The sequence below is a fragment of the Scylla paramamosain genome, unplaced genomic scaffold, assembly GCF_035594125.1.
Source record: "Scylla paramamosain isolate STU-SP2022 unplaced genomic scaffold, ASM3559412v1 Contig158, whole genome shotgun sequence".
Lineage (NCBI taxonomy): Eukaryota > Metazoa > Arthropoda > Malacostraca > Decapoda > Portunidae > Scylla > Scylla paramamosain.
Genome location: NW_026973823.1, coordinates 55,001 through 69,400, shown reverse-complemented (window position 1 = coordinate 69,400; position 14,400 = coordinate 55,001). Strand labels below are relative to the sequence as shown.

The window sequence follows — 14,400 nt, the reverse complement described above, 5'->3', positions numbered from 1 at the left end:
GAAAAAGATTACTTTGTTATGCAACTCCATGGTTTCATATAAATTTCCCAGAGTAAAAGCAAGCATGACACACTCAGTATAATAGCATGTATATTACACTTACTACTTCCAAACTGCCCCAACATGTGCATGGGAAAGGCCACACCTGGCATGCTCACCTGACAACACAGTAGGAGCCAATGTACCCAAAAGCATTGACTGTCAGGAAACAAACTGATGTTGTTAAGTAGTTCTTCAAGAGCTTTTTTCCATACTTCATACTTATTTTCCGAGCATTCACAAGACTGGTTAGCTGCATGCAAACAAATGCAAGTCATTAATATTACAAAGATAAACCTCAAAATACAAAGTGTCATTCCCAATTCAAAAGAAAAAGGAAAGAAAAGGAGAAATAAAGAAAGCAAGCAAGTAAAATTATTAACTCCTGATCAAAGTCTTCCTTCCACCTTTGAAGCCAGAAAGCAAAATCATATTCCCCTTCACCTCACACTCTACTTACACCAGATCTATCATGGCATAAGGTAATTGATATGAAAAGTTCTATGCATAGCTATAATCCATTTTCACCTCTTTTTACCAATATAGTAACAGTAATCTTTAACATTTTGTCACCTAATGACACCATCACACACATTTTCAGTAACTGTAGATAATTCTAATGAGCCAAAATAAAATTACAGTAGATGCAATGCAATATTTTATCGCAATCACCCCTTTACTGCCAAGTGTTACCTTTTTAAATTATATTCTAAACTTCCATCAAGCTTAGGAAGCCAGTGCAGTTGCCAGAACAGTTTACTAGACACAATGAGGATAGTATCCCTCTAACATAAAAAAAAAAAAAAAAAAAAAAAAAAAAAAAGGTCACATACCAAGTACACCACACCATAGATTTTGATGCTTTCAATGAACCCAATGATACAGATTTCAAAGGAGGCTGAGGAGCACGAGTGTTTCCAGCAGTGGCCGAGCTCATAGCAGGAGTATGGCAGGATCTTGCTGAAGCTCCCCATCCTGCTGTTGTTACCACTACTGCTCCTGCTGGTACCTGTCTCTCCTCACTACCTAAAGGGCAACACCTGAAAAGGGAACATAAGCATGGGTGTGCTGTCAATCCTCCTGTCTAAGTACTAACTTGTGCAAGCAATCTATTGAGGTGTTGAAACAACTCCCACAGGAAGCATATGAAAAACAAATACACAGGCACCAGATCACAAGACAATACTATTCAGTTAACAATGAAGTATGTATGCTGTAAATTTCTCATGTACGTTAAACTGCAGATATCCAGACTGAGAATGCCTCAAGTACCTTGTGATAAATAAAGCTCAACACATCATCAAATAAGTCACCAGCATCAAGGCAGTTTTTTGTTCAAGCAAGTCAGTTCTTAGAATCCCACAAAAGCAACTGTCAAGATCTGCAGATACACTTAAACTATCAGATGCATCAATGGTGATGCAGCAAAACCAGTCTCATCACATAAAAAATATAAAAAAATCAAAGATGTATGTTGGAGTCATCATAGATATCACAGAGAGGATATCATCTCAAGTAGAGCAGTGTCACATCATCTTAATCCTTATCACAGGCAAAATAGTTGATAAGATATTTCATGAGCTCAGTGATAAACACTATACTCAGTAATCTGATAATGAAACTGTAAGATGTTCTTTAAAGAGGAAAAGAATGCTTATTAAAAAGAATCCCAAAAAATATATTGGCTCCTGACAGACGCTATGGTCCCAATACCTAAAACGAGAGAGAGAGAGAGAGAGAGAGAGAGAGAGAGAGAGAGAGAGAGAGAGAGAGAGAGAGAGAGAGAGAGAGAGAGAGAGAGAGAGAGAGAGAGAGAGAGAGAGAGAGAGAGAGAGAGAGAGAGAGAGAGAGAGAGAGAGAGAGAGAGAATGATAGGCAACAAATTCATCCAAGTAGACATGGCAAAAACTAGATTTTTCCTACTTAATAAGCTTCATGGGCAGACAAATTCATCTGCATGGTCAGTTAAAGGATAAGTAAATCTGTGCACTGACATAAATCTGCAATGTTGTTTCTGTAAGGCTGAGCTGTACATTACCAGTTTACTTTCTACCCTCATGAGAATTGGTTCACATTCTCTCACGTTCTCAGGATCTGATCGATTCAATTAATACATGGAGTCAATGTGACCCGGGTCTTATCATCCTGCACTGATCACATCAAGAATGGCATGACACGTTACAAAAGGAGGCACTGCACAAGCATTACATTTATGCCCCTACATCATAACTGCCTCTAACCAATACTAGCGAGTTGAACCTACAGCAGCTCAAAGGTCACGGTACGTGACTCTTCACTCAATGAAACATTGTAGTCACTCTTGCTAAAGCAGAGATTGACTGACCAGAAATGTGAGGTCACTGCAAGCTGGTTTCAAAGCAGAAAGATGAAAATCTCATAATAATGAGAAGGATGCTGTAATACTTCTATAAGGTGATTCCAAAAGCTTGATCACTGATGAGAAGTGTATTGCCATACATCACAACCTGTGGCTCACCCAGGCCCTATGATGAGTGTACTGGATAAAACAGCTCAAGACAGCCACAACTTCCATTGCCACATGCTCATTCCCATACATGTGCAATTTTTAACCTACTATACAGTACTGCAATTAATTTCTATACCTATTGTGTTGTTGCAATGTTTAAGATTTTTACAGTATGAAGGCATCATTCTCAGTCTGTGAAGTGGCAACTGTCAACAGCAGCAAGCCATCCTCTCTAAAAGTTTAAGTAAGCATTTCTATACTAAAGACAACACAAGCCAAGAACCGCTTCACCCTATTTCCACAGCTATACAGACAAGAAAGTCAAGGCTCTCACGTGGCACTTGACTTTGTTTACAAATGCTTTCACTGTTGCAGGAGACACCCGACTGCTGTTGACAGATGCCACCTTGCCATCTCAGACTATCAGCTGACGCCACAAAATCAGTCACATCACCGCACTGAGGGAGATAAACAAACCAGCACCTGAGAGCTTGTCATCACTCAGTACTAAGTCTGTTTTGTCTGCCGCAGGGCTCGTCTTGACGTGTACAAGTATAAATAGAGGATGACTGGCAAATGACAAACCATAACTGTCCACGGGGGCGAGTTGTGTGTGGAAATGAGGTAACGTGTGTTGTGTTGCTTAATATAAAGTGTACGTATCCCACAGTACTCTCCACAACCACCAGCCCCATTCCAATAGTAATGACCTCAATCCTACCAACCACCACCCATTTCTCAATATGCATAACCCACACCAGTCCATTACTACTACATCATTAGAAAATTTACCGTCTGTTTGTGTGTGCAGTGTTGCGTTATAGTGTCAATAACCCACACCACCCCCACTATAACCCACCATCACACCACGATCTCAATCCTACACACTACCACCCACTTAGTAAATAAACAACAATCGCCCATTACAATTACACCACTACAAGAATTACCGTGTGTGTGCAGTGGGCTTGGGGCCAAATGAGGTTTATCTGGGTGGCGGGGTACCTCAGCGCAATCATGAAGGCTGGCGGGGTAGATATCAGGTCGCTATCTGTAGTTTTAGTTCCCCTACACGTCCGTCTGTCTGATTGGCCGCTACTGCCCGCCAACCTTCCGCACTACGAGCCTAACAGTGTTAAGTTCGTATAATTTTACTGTTATTATTATTATTATTATTATTATTATTATTATTATTATTATTATTATTTCTCATGTCTCTGTGTCATACGAAATAGTATTTGTACTACTACAGCTATTACCACTACTACTACTACTATTACTACTAGAAGTAGTAGTAGTAGTAGTAGTAGTAGTAGCAGAAATACTGCATTTTGGTTTATCAAAGCGACAGATGCGTGGTTATGTAATGCAGTTCACTATTACCATCTGCTTCCTTTTATTAATAATGACCATATGATATCTGTCACAAATCAAAGGTCGCAGATAACGTGGTGCTTCATACTTCAAAGAAGACCCTGATATGCGATCACGTGAAAAAGGAACACCCAAACAGCAGGTTTGATCTACAAAATAAATAAATAAATAAATAAATAAAAGTCAATCCACAAATTTATGATGTCGTTACGAAAGGCTTAAAACTGAAGATATGATGGAAGGTAGAGTGCATAGCGAGATGCGAACAATGAACAAAAATTATAGCACACACACACACACACACACACACACACACACACACACATGACCATATATATATATATATATATATATATATATATATATATATATATATATATATATATATATATATATATATATATATATATATATATATATATATATATATATATATATATATATATTATATATATATACCAGTGGAAGACATTAAATTTTGTGTAGGTGGTGGGTGAGCATGGTGGCTGCAGATGATAATAATGATTATCTATATTTTGGTGTTTCACAAAGCTATTACTGGCTGTGTTGGCCTAGGTTAGGGTTGACTATGCTGGTCCGGGCAAAGCTACGAGGTCACACATTCTGAGGCGCACGTCCATGATTCAACAGCTTGCATTATTACTTATATCATAGACTGAGTCACTTATTTGAGGTACTGAATCGCGCATCATGAACTTATTCCATGCATCAGCCACTGAGAGCTATATTCTGAAACACCTCTGAGCTGCACCTCCATTACTTACAAAGTAATATTCCTCAAGTGTCAGGCTTGAATCATGTGTATCAAGGACCTGTGAATGTGTATAAGCATGTTAAGTCACAACTATTGTCTCAATGATGTTTGTGTATTTTCTATGGTAACTCTTCATTAGGATCTACACTAATCACAGCATTTACCTGCAGCTCTTCATGTGGCATCTTTACTCTTACCCACCTTGTAAATTTAGTGTTACTTTAAAATCAAACTTAAGACTGTAGTTTTCCTTTAGAAAATTAAGAAGGTACACATTTGTATGCAATCACATGGTCATCATTGCATATTACTTCTTATTATAGTCACAATCACTGCACACTTTTTCACACGTCTTGTAATTTTTTATACAACTGCCACAGATCCATTCATTTTTCAGGAAGTGGCTTCCTTGTGGCTACTGCCATATTAATGGAGATTGCCCTTCTGTCCTCCAGAGCTACACTATGATGATAAGGAAAAGCACATGCTGTTTTGCATCTGCTTTCTGCAATGTATAGAATTCTGCACTTATCAACATTAATTTTCAATATTAGCAGTTTTCCCATAGCACTTAAAAATACTTTTCCAAGTGTTAATTTTGCTTTTTGCATGACAACTTATTGGAAGCAGTGGAAGTGAAGTGTGATGGAAGAGATGGAAGAGTTGGGGGATGAGGTTATAAAGGAGAGAAAGGGAGAAGTGGAGGGGAAAGAAACAGATCCCTAGCTACACTTTTGTGTCCCCATCAATATATGTAGCTGTCCCTCCAATTCAGGTAGTCCAAAACTGGCACTGCTGAGACATAATGCTTAGAAATAGAACAAGAGATAGATTTTCAGATAGCAATATTGCTTCACACAACAGCTACAAGAATTTGCTACATCTGAACTCACAAAGGAAAGAAGACAGCAAGGTTTGGCTCCTCACTTTTTTCCCACTGCAGCAGCCTGAGCCGCCTTCTTTGCCTTCACCATCTCAACAAGCTCCTGAAATGCCATCATGTGAGAATAAAACTTAAAAGTTACAATAACATCAGTGTCTACTGTGCACTATATAAAACCTTCACTACATACATACACACACACACACATATATAAAACCTTCACTACACACACACACACACACACACACACACACACACACACACACACACATAGCACTTACATCTCCATGCATTTATGGAGGGACCACAAAGATAAAAGCAGATCAAAAGATAAATGCATGAGAGAGAGAGAGAGAGAGAGAGAGAGAGAGAGAGAGAGAGAGAGAGAGAGAGAGAGAGAGAGAGAGAGAGAGAGAGGAGAGAGAGAGAGAGAGAGAGAGAGAGAGAGAGAGAGAGAGTCACTCCATAAACAAGATAAACCTGATTTGTTTTCTCCACAATCTCACATACAGGGAATAGCAAGCAACACATCACCAGACACACAAACACACACACACACACACATATACAGACCTTATAGCGCCTCATGCAGTCTTTCTTGGTTCGGTTGGGGACACACTTGGCAATGCGGTCCCAGCGGTCAGGAGTAGAGACTGGATAGGTCTTGAGGGCTTGCTCCAGCAACCTCTGTTCCTCAGCTCCCCAAGCAGCAGTGTTCATCCCCAGCATCTCCTGTGGTGCTGCACAAAGGAAAGATCTAACATCAGCCTAAAAACATGTTTTTTCTTAAAATATCTTGGAATTGATTCACAGCTCAACTGGTGATATTGCATAGAGCTAAAAGACAATTCACAGCAGTTACACAGAGAAGAGAGAAAGCTCTTGAGTTCATACAGAGAAGACTCATGGTAATAATTAATTAGTATAAAAAGAGAAATGAGAAATTACCCAAGCATCAACATGATATAAAACTACACAAAGATGCAAAAGAATTATCTGAATGTCAGCATAACAGCAAGAACTCACTGTCATATCTCTGGGAGGCTGTGGCGTCGCTGATCACCTGCCGAGCCTGTGCCTTCTCCATGCTGTGGTAGGCATTCTTGTTGGCTGCCTCCCTCATGTGCTTGTCTGAGTGTTGCAGCTCCTTGGCCTTATTGAGCACCTCCTTGGCCAGCCTGGTGATGCTGGTGGCTGTGTTGGTTGATATACTCCGCCACAACCTCCCACCTGCAGCATGGAGGGTTCAAAGAGTTCCTCTAAGTACAGCAATGCATAAAAACATAACCTAACATTAAGGGAGCTGCAAGAAGCCATCCTTGTATGAAACATATCTACCTATATCCACCTATCATTCCCATCCATAAATTTGTCTAATCCTTTAATGCTCCCCAATGACTCAGCACTAACAACCTGATTACTGAGTCCATTCCATTCATCTACTACTCCATCTGAGGACCAATTTCTTCCTCTCTAACTATTTTCAAGCTTGAACCCATTGTGTCTTGTTCTATCCTAATTATGATCCTGAGAATTTTATAAATGTCACCTTTGTTATATTCCCTATACCACGTGAAGACCTAAATGGTGTGTATGTAGAGAACAGTAGTAGGGATCAGATAACAACCTTGATATTAGTCATTTTAAAACACACATGGAAACACAAGAATAAGGCAATATATCAATCAAATAAAATATTAAAGCTTAAAAAACCCATCTATTTATATACTAGGCCAGCAATCTCACATCAGCTGGCCCAGACAAGGCACCACACACACACACACACACACAGACACACACACACACACACACACACATGCACACCACTTAGTGTCAGCATGCTCGGCTCACAACCGAGAAGGCATGGGTTCAAGTCCTGGGAGAATCTCTTCATGTGTAGCCCCTGTTCACCTAGCAGCAAGTAAGTACAGGATGTAACCTGAAGGGTTATGGCCTCACTGTCCCAGTGTGCGGTGTGTGAATGGTCTCAATCCTACCCAAAGATCAATCACTACAAGCTCTGACCTCTTTCCATATGGGGAACAGCTGGTTTGGTGACCAGCAGACGAATGTAGGTGAATGACACGTCATTCACACTCTTAGCCCTGTCAGCCCCAGTGGAAAGGGACAGCCTTGTGGACCACCAATAATAATAAGATATCAAAAAATATATAAACAGAAGCAATTTACACACACACACACACACACACACACACATGAACCAGCTCACCTCTTTGTTGTGCCGGCAGGGAAGAGGTTGACGGCTTTGATGAGCAGCTGGAGGTCATCTTGATTCCAGACTTTGAGTGATGAACCTTCCCCTCCTCCTCCACCCCCTCCCCTTGCTGCCGCTGCTGCCACCTCCTCCCTCTCCTTTTTGATCCTGTTGCGCACCTCACTCACCTACAACAGAGAGAGAAGGCAAAGAAGTGTTACAGGGGGTCCTCAAGTTATGACAGAGTTCTGTTCCTATGCCATGTTACAAACTGATTTTCTGCATAGGTCAGAACCAGCATAAGTAAGCTACCTGCAGTATGTCAATCACTAATACTAATACTGTTGTACTGTAAAGTCATAGTCTAGGACATAAACACATAACTATTGTGCCTGTAAAAGAAACATATGAAGGACAAAAGTCAAGACTGTCATACACCAAGGACTCCTTGTACTAATCATAACTATCAGTGGAGAAATAGTCTGAAAGGTTTGACTATCCTAGGGAAAACAGGTCATACAGAATATCCAGATCATTTGGGGTGGATTGTTCTAATTTAGATTAGCTTGCTTTATGCTACTTTGGATTTAGCTAATCAGATAAGGTAATGTAACATGACTTAAATAGACCTAACATAGTTAATTTCAAAAGTGATGCAGATACCCATATGTCTGTTGGAGCAGCTTTTGGGTTCAAGGCTTAGGAAATTTTTTGATTTAAGAATGACAAAAATTATGCTTTTTTTTTTTTTTTTTATATATAAGCAACAATTACTGCTACTACTACTACTACTACTACTGTTGGCCCTCCACACTCACCTCCTGTGTCAAAAAATTACTACTGCTATTACTACTACTGTTGATCTCTCTCACTCACCTTTGTCAATTAACTACTACTACTACTGTTGATCCTCCCTCACCTCCTTCATGAGTACCTCCCACCCTTGCATCTTGTCCTGGGCCACTTGTGCTAGTTCCTTGTTGAGTTCCTCCAGGCGGGTCAGCTCCAGTGCCTCACACAGCAGCTCCACATCTGTCATGGTCTGCACTTGCTCCCCCTCCTCTGATGCAAAGTAACTGTTGTCCTTACAGAGAGTCCGCAGCATCTGGGAATAGAGGATACTATACTAATGATTTTCAGCCTCTCTCTTATTGCTGCAATGTTGCATATCTTGCTATCTTTTTACTGCTATTTTTTTTCTAGTAAACTCTGGAACTCCCTGCCTGCTCCAGAAGATCCTCCTTCCTATAACTTGAACTCTTTAAAATGGCTGGTTCCAACTTTTCAAAACACTCATCCAACAATTCTGGATAATCCTTATGATCTTTCTTTTGGGACTAGCATCTCAGTGGACTTTCTTTCCCCCCTTTTTATTGCCCTTGACCAAAGATCTTGCATAAAAAATGTTACTGAAATATGTGAGGAAAGGGTGAAGAGAGAGTATGTGAAGTTCAGAGCAAAGAGGAAGGGAATACAAGGGCAGGACTAAATAGAGAAATCTGTTGCAGTTATGTCCTCATGGAGTATTTATCAAGAGGTGTCAAATAAAGATAGACAGATACAGAGATGTTCTTTATCACTGTCACCATCACATCTATGCAATGACAAAGAATGTGTGCTTTATTCTATTTCACGTTGCTTTTTAAAATTATTTACGTGAACAAAATACACGCAATCATAATTTGTATATATATTTTTTTAGTTTCCAAATTAATTTACACATTTGAACACTAAATTTAATGCTCTTTCCATCTTTCTAATACAAATGCAGTCCTCTCAGCCCCTTATGAACAGGAACTGTATCAAAATCATTTAAAAAATGACATCAAAGAAAAAGGAAAAAAATATAAATCTGAAAGTATATAATGAATGAGAATATTTTAATGTGAAATGTTACAGAAGATGAAAGTGGGTAGAGTTTCATTTTTTAGTTTTTCTTTTTTTTTTAGCAAATTTTGTAGCCTTAAAATGAATGATAAAAAAAAAAAAAAAAAAAAAAAAAAGACTTGCCAGGTAGAATGATGGCTCCAGGCATGAGTCATGAGAACTATAGGGGCAGGTGACAGGAAGGGAGGACTGCGACGAGATGAAAGTGAAAGGGGAGAGGAAAGGAACAGGAGGAGGAAAGGATATAATGTAGTGGGCTTGCTTGCCATAGCCAGGGATCATTATTATTATTATTATTATTATTATTATTATTATTATTATTATTATTATTATTATTATTATCATCATCATTATTATTATTATTATTTTTTTTATATATATATTGGAGGATCACTGGCCAAGGACAACAAAGACTGAAAAAAAAAAAAAGAAGAAAGAGGCCCACTGAGGTGCTGGCTCCTGAACAGTCAAGTGTTAGTCAAACAAACAGGGTAAGTGCCTTGAAACCTCGCTCTTGAAAGAGTTCAAGTCATAGGAAGGTGGAAATACAGAAGCAGACAGGGAGTTCCAGAGTTTACCAGAGATAGGGATGAATGATTGAGAATAATGGTTAATTCTTGCATTAAAGAGGTAGACAGAATAGAGATGAAAGAAAGAAGAAAGACTTGTGCAGTGAGGCATGCAGTTAGCAAGATCAGAAGAGCAGTTGGCATGAAAATAGCAGTAGGAGGTAGCAAGAGATTCAACACTGCAGTGATGAAAAAGAGGCTGAAGACAGTCAGTTAGAACACACTAGAAAGAAAGTGCACCACGAAAATTCAATATATTTGTCAAGAGAATTTTTGATTATGTTAGCGATCACAGCAGTTTAAGCGTCAAAGACAAGTGTGTGGTAAGTTCTTACATGTCAAGCAGATTCTACCCTCCTGCTCACCTTCCTCTCTTTTTTGAATGCTTTCTTCAGCACCTCTCTTTCCTTCTTTTCTACCTCCTGTTTTGCTCTTTGCTCTGCCTCCTCTGCTTCTCTTTTCTTTCTCTCTGCTTCCTCAGCTTCCTGCCTTACCTGAAAACACCAAATTTACACATTAGCAAGACATATCATTCAAAAAAAAGAGAACATAGCATGGTATTTCAAAATATATGGCATTTCCGAGCATAAGACATGAAAAATACAAATCAATGAGAAAAATGTGAAGCCTTGGTCTGTTGTAGAAATCAATGCATATATGTGTCCGAGAGTAGTTAGAGATTGGCCTGGTGCTAATACTGGAGATCACAATGTGCACTCACCCTCTCCTCCTCTTCTTGTTTTTGCCTGATTGCCTCTGCTTTAGCCTTTTTCTGAGCCAGTCTTCTTTCCTTGTCTTCTTCTTTAAATCTTAAAAAAATTATATGTATATATATATATATATATATATATATATATATATATATATATATATATATATATATATATATATATATATATATATATATATATATATATATATATATATATAATATATATATACGAGGTGTGTCATTAAAGTTCCAGGACTGGTGTCCTAAAAGATGAATTTCAAACCCAAGCCACAAACCACCATATTTCCCCTTCAAAGTAATCCTTCTGGAGTATACAACTGCGCTCCCAACCCTCTACAGTCACTAATCTTTTTCTTACGTGCTTTTAAAATCATGTCCTCTGTTGCAGGTCGTTTAACAATGAGCGCTGAACAGCGAACAAACTTGAAGTTTTTGGTGCAGTTGGGGAAAACGCCGTCAGAAGCACTGGGTATGCTGCAAAAAGTGTACGGGGATGAGACAATGTCACGCTCACGTGTTTTTGAGTGGTGCAAGAGGTTCAAAGAGGGCCGGGAGGACGTGGAAGATGACCCCAGGAGTGGAAGACCCTCAACGAGCAGGAATGAGGCCAATGTTGAGCGTGTCAAGCAGATGGTGCGTGACGATCGTCGGTTGACTGTTCGAAAGATCGCAGATGAGCTTGGCATGAACCACAACAGCGTGTGGAAGATTATCACTGAAGATCTGGGCATGCGGAAAGTCTGTGCGAAGATGGTGCCGAGACTCCTGAACGATGACCAGAAGGGACGACGCATGCAGGTGTGTCAGGACATCCTCGAGCGTCTGGAAACTGAACCAGACTTGCTCAGGAGAGTCATCACCGGCGATGAGTCCTGGGTATTTGAGTACGACCCGGAGACCAAACGCCAGAGCCTTCAATGGAAGAGTCCGGCGTCGCCACGGCCGAAGAAAGCAAGGCAGTCCAGGTCCAGCTTCAAGGTCATGTTGATCGCTTTCTTCGATGTGAGGGGCATCGTCCACTGCGAGTTCTTGCCACAGGGCCAGACAGTCAACCAACATGTGTACAAAGAAGTACTGCGGCGTCTGCTTCGTGCAGTGCGCGAGAAGAGGCGGGAGTTGTGGCAGGGCAACTCGTGGCTGCTTCACCACGACAATGCGCCTGCTCACAATGCCCTGAGCATCAGAGAGTTCTTGGCCAAGAAGAACATCGCCGTGCTGGAGCAACCGCCCTACTCACCTGACCTCGCTCCGTGCGACTTCTTCCTCTTCCCCAAGCTCAAGGAGGTCATGAAGGGGACCCGTTTTGATGATGCGGACGACATCAAAAAGGCCGTGACGACGGAGCTGAGGAGCATCCCGCAAGAATCCTTCCAGCAGTGCATGCAAGCCTGGCAGAGAAGGATGGACAAGTGCATGTGGTGCCAGGGGGATTACTTCGAAGGAGATAACCTATAGTTTGTAGCCTGGATGTGAAATAAAACTTGTGTGGCACCAGTCCTGGAACTTTAATGACACACCTCGTATATATATATATATATATATATATATATATATATATATATATATATATATATATATATATATATATATATATATATATATATATATATATATATATATATATATATATATATAATTCTTCATCTCTTTCCCTCTTTTTCTATAAACTTACCCATTCTTTAGCTACAGAAGTAGACAGCAAAAGCAGGAATTAATTTTTCCCTCATAAGGAGTCAGAAGTAAAACAAGAACAGCTTCTTTGCAATCTAAATCATCATAAACCCTTCCATCAAAATGAAATTTGAAGTATTATGTAACAACAGAAAAAAGTACTCCTTGTGATAAATATCTCTTGGGATAATGCACAAAATTTCAACTTTTATTGGGATACAACGAAAATACACGAAATCAGTAATAAGTAACGAAACATACTTGGCTATCCTTGGGTCACAGGCATATGCATTGTCAACTAGCCTGCGCAATCGACCCATCTCCTCCTTCCGACGCCTCGCTCGCTCTACCTTGTTCTGCTTCTCTATCCATCGACGCTCCTCCCGGCTGGCAAGATTGACTGATTTAAAGAAGGGAAGGCGACCACAACATTGCAGTCACATTGCACTGTTACAAAATATTCAAAGAAACTAAAATGACCAGTTAAAGCAATCAGAACAATGTCGGTGCCAGTTTTCCTTGCCATAAGTCTGGGTATTCTGTCTAGCCATATTAAATTTTCTTGTTATTTTTTCCAATGTCAAGTCTAGGCTTAAGTTTGGGCATTATTTCCTTATTCAATTAAAATTTTATTCAATGTTAATGTTTCAAGATACAAATTTCACCATTTTTGCTGCCTTTGGGAAGATAAAGCAAGGCTGGAGTGGAATACACATAACTCTAAAAAGACCAGACATACAAATAGTGAAGACTCACTCCTGTCCCTTCTCCTTTTCCTCCTCATCCAGATATGAAAACTCTCGCCAGGAATCAAAGTCGTACCAGAATCCATAGAAGCGATCAACCTGCACAGTGATGAAAATTAAGTCGGTTAACAATACAAAATAAACACTATTCATAAAGAAATCTTGAAATGATGTTTTATGTGTAAGTTACTGGACCCTCTATGCTGAGGAAAATTATAGTGTATGATATTTTAAACAAACTTTCAAAATTACTGGTCTATCTTTCCATCAACATAGCATATGATGATGGTAACTATAAAAAGTAAACTGTCACCAAATATCTACTTGCATTTCTGCTACTAGTAATCTCACTTCTAAAACAGTACAAGGGAGATTGATGTGACTGTACAGGCCAATCACTCTCTCCAGTTACTTAATCTGCTAATCTGGACTGACCTTTTGTTTGGTGTCATCAGGTTTGCCCAAGCCAGGAACGTGCTAGTGGGTGGACCAACGAGCATTGCACTCAAACACCCCTGTGAAAATCTGCAATGCAACACTGTGCCTTACAAAGATGTGGTGGAGACTGAAGAAGATGGAGAGAGAGAGAGAGAGAGAGAGAGAGAGAGAGAGAGAGAGAGAGAGAGAGAGAGAGAGAGAGAGAGAGAGAGAGAGAGAGAGAGAGAGAGAGAGAGAGAGAGAGAGAGTTATATAATCTAATATATAGACCTGACATTACAATATGAGATGGAGTTAATCCCTTCAGTGATATGTAATCATCCACACCACTACAAGTAATGTATACAATCTTTATAACCACCTGCAAGAAAAAAGCGGTGAAAAGGAATAGATTTTTTGCAATTTCTAGCCAGTATAATGTTTGGAGATGGCTGTAGAATGTGAAGAATTGTCCCAGAGTGGTTAGTGGTAAAGAAAAGATGTACCAAATAGCAATGAATACTGAACTTTCAATTCTTTGTTGAGTCATTTTTCTTCCTAATAGGAGTTAGCGCTTGCCTTGTGTGCACATATATTTGACAT

The 14,400-nt window shown here is 39.7% G+C and overlaps 1 pseudogene; it reads right to left on the bottom strand.

Moving 5' to 3' along the window:
• Positions 1-872: 872 nt before the first annotated feature.
• LOC135099612 (dnaJ homolog subfamily C member 2-like) overlaps positions 873-14,400 on the bottom strand; it is a 24,042-nt pseudogene continuing 10,514 nt past the window's right edge.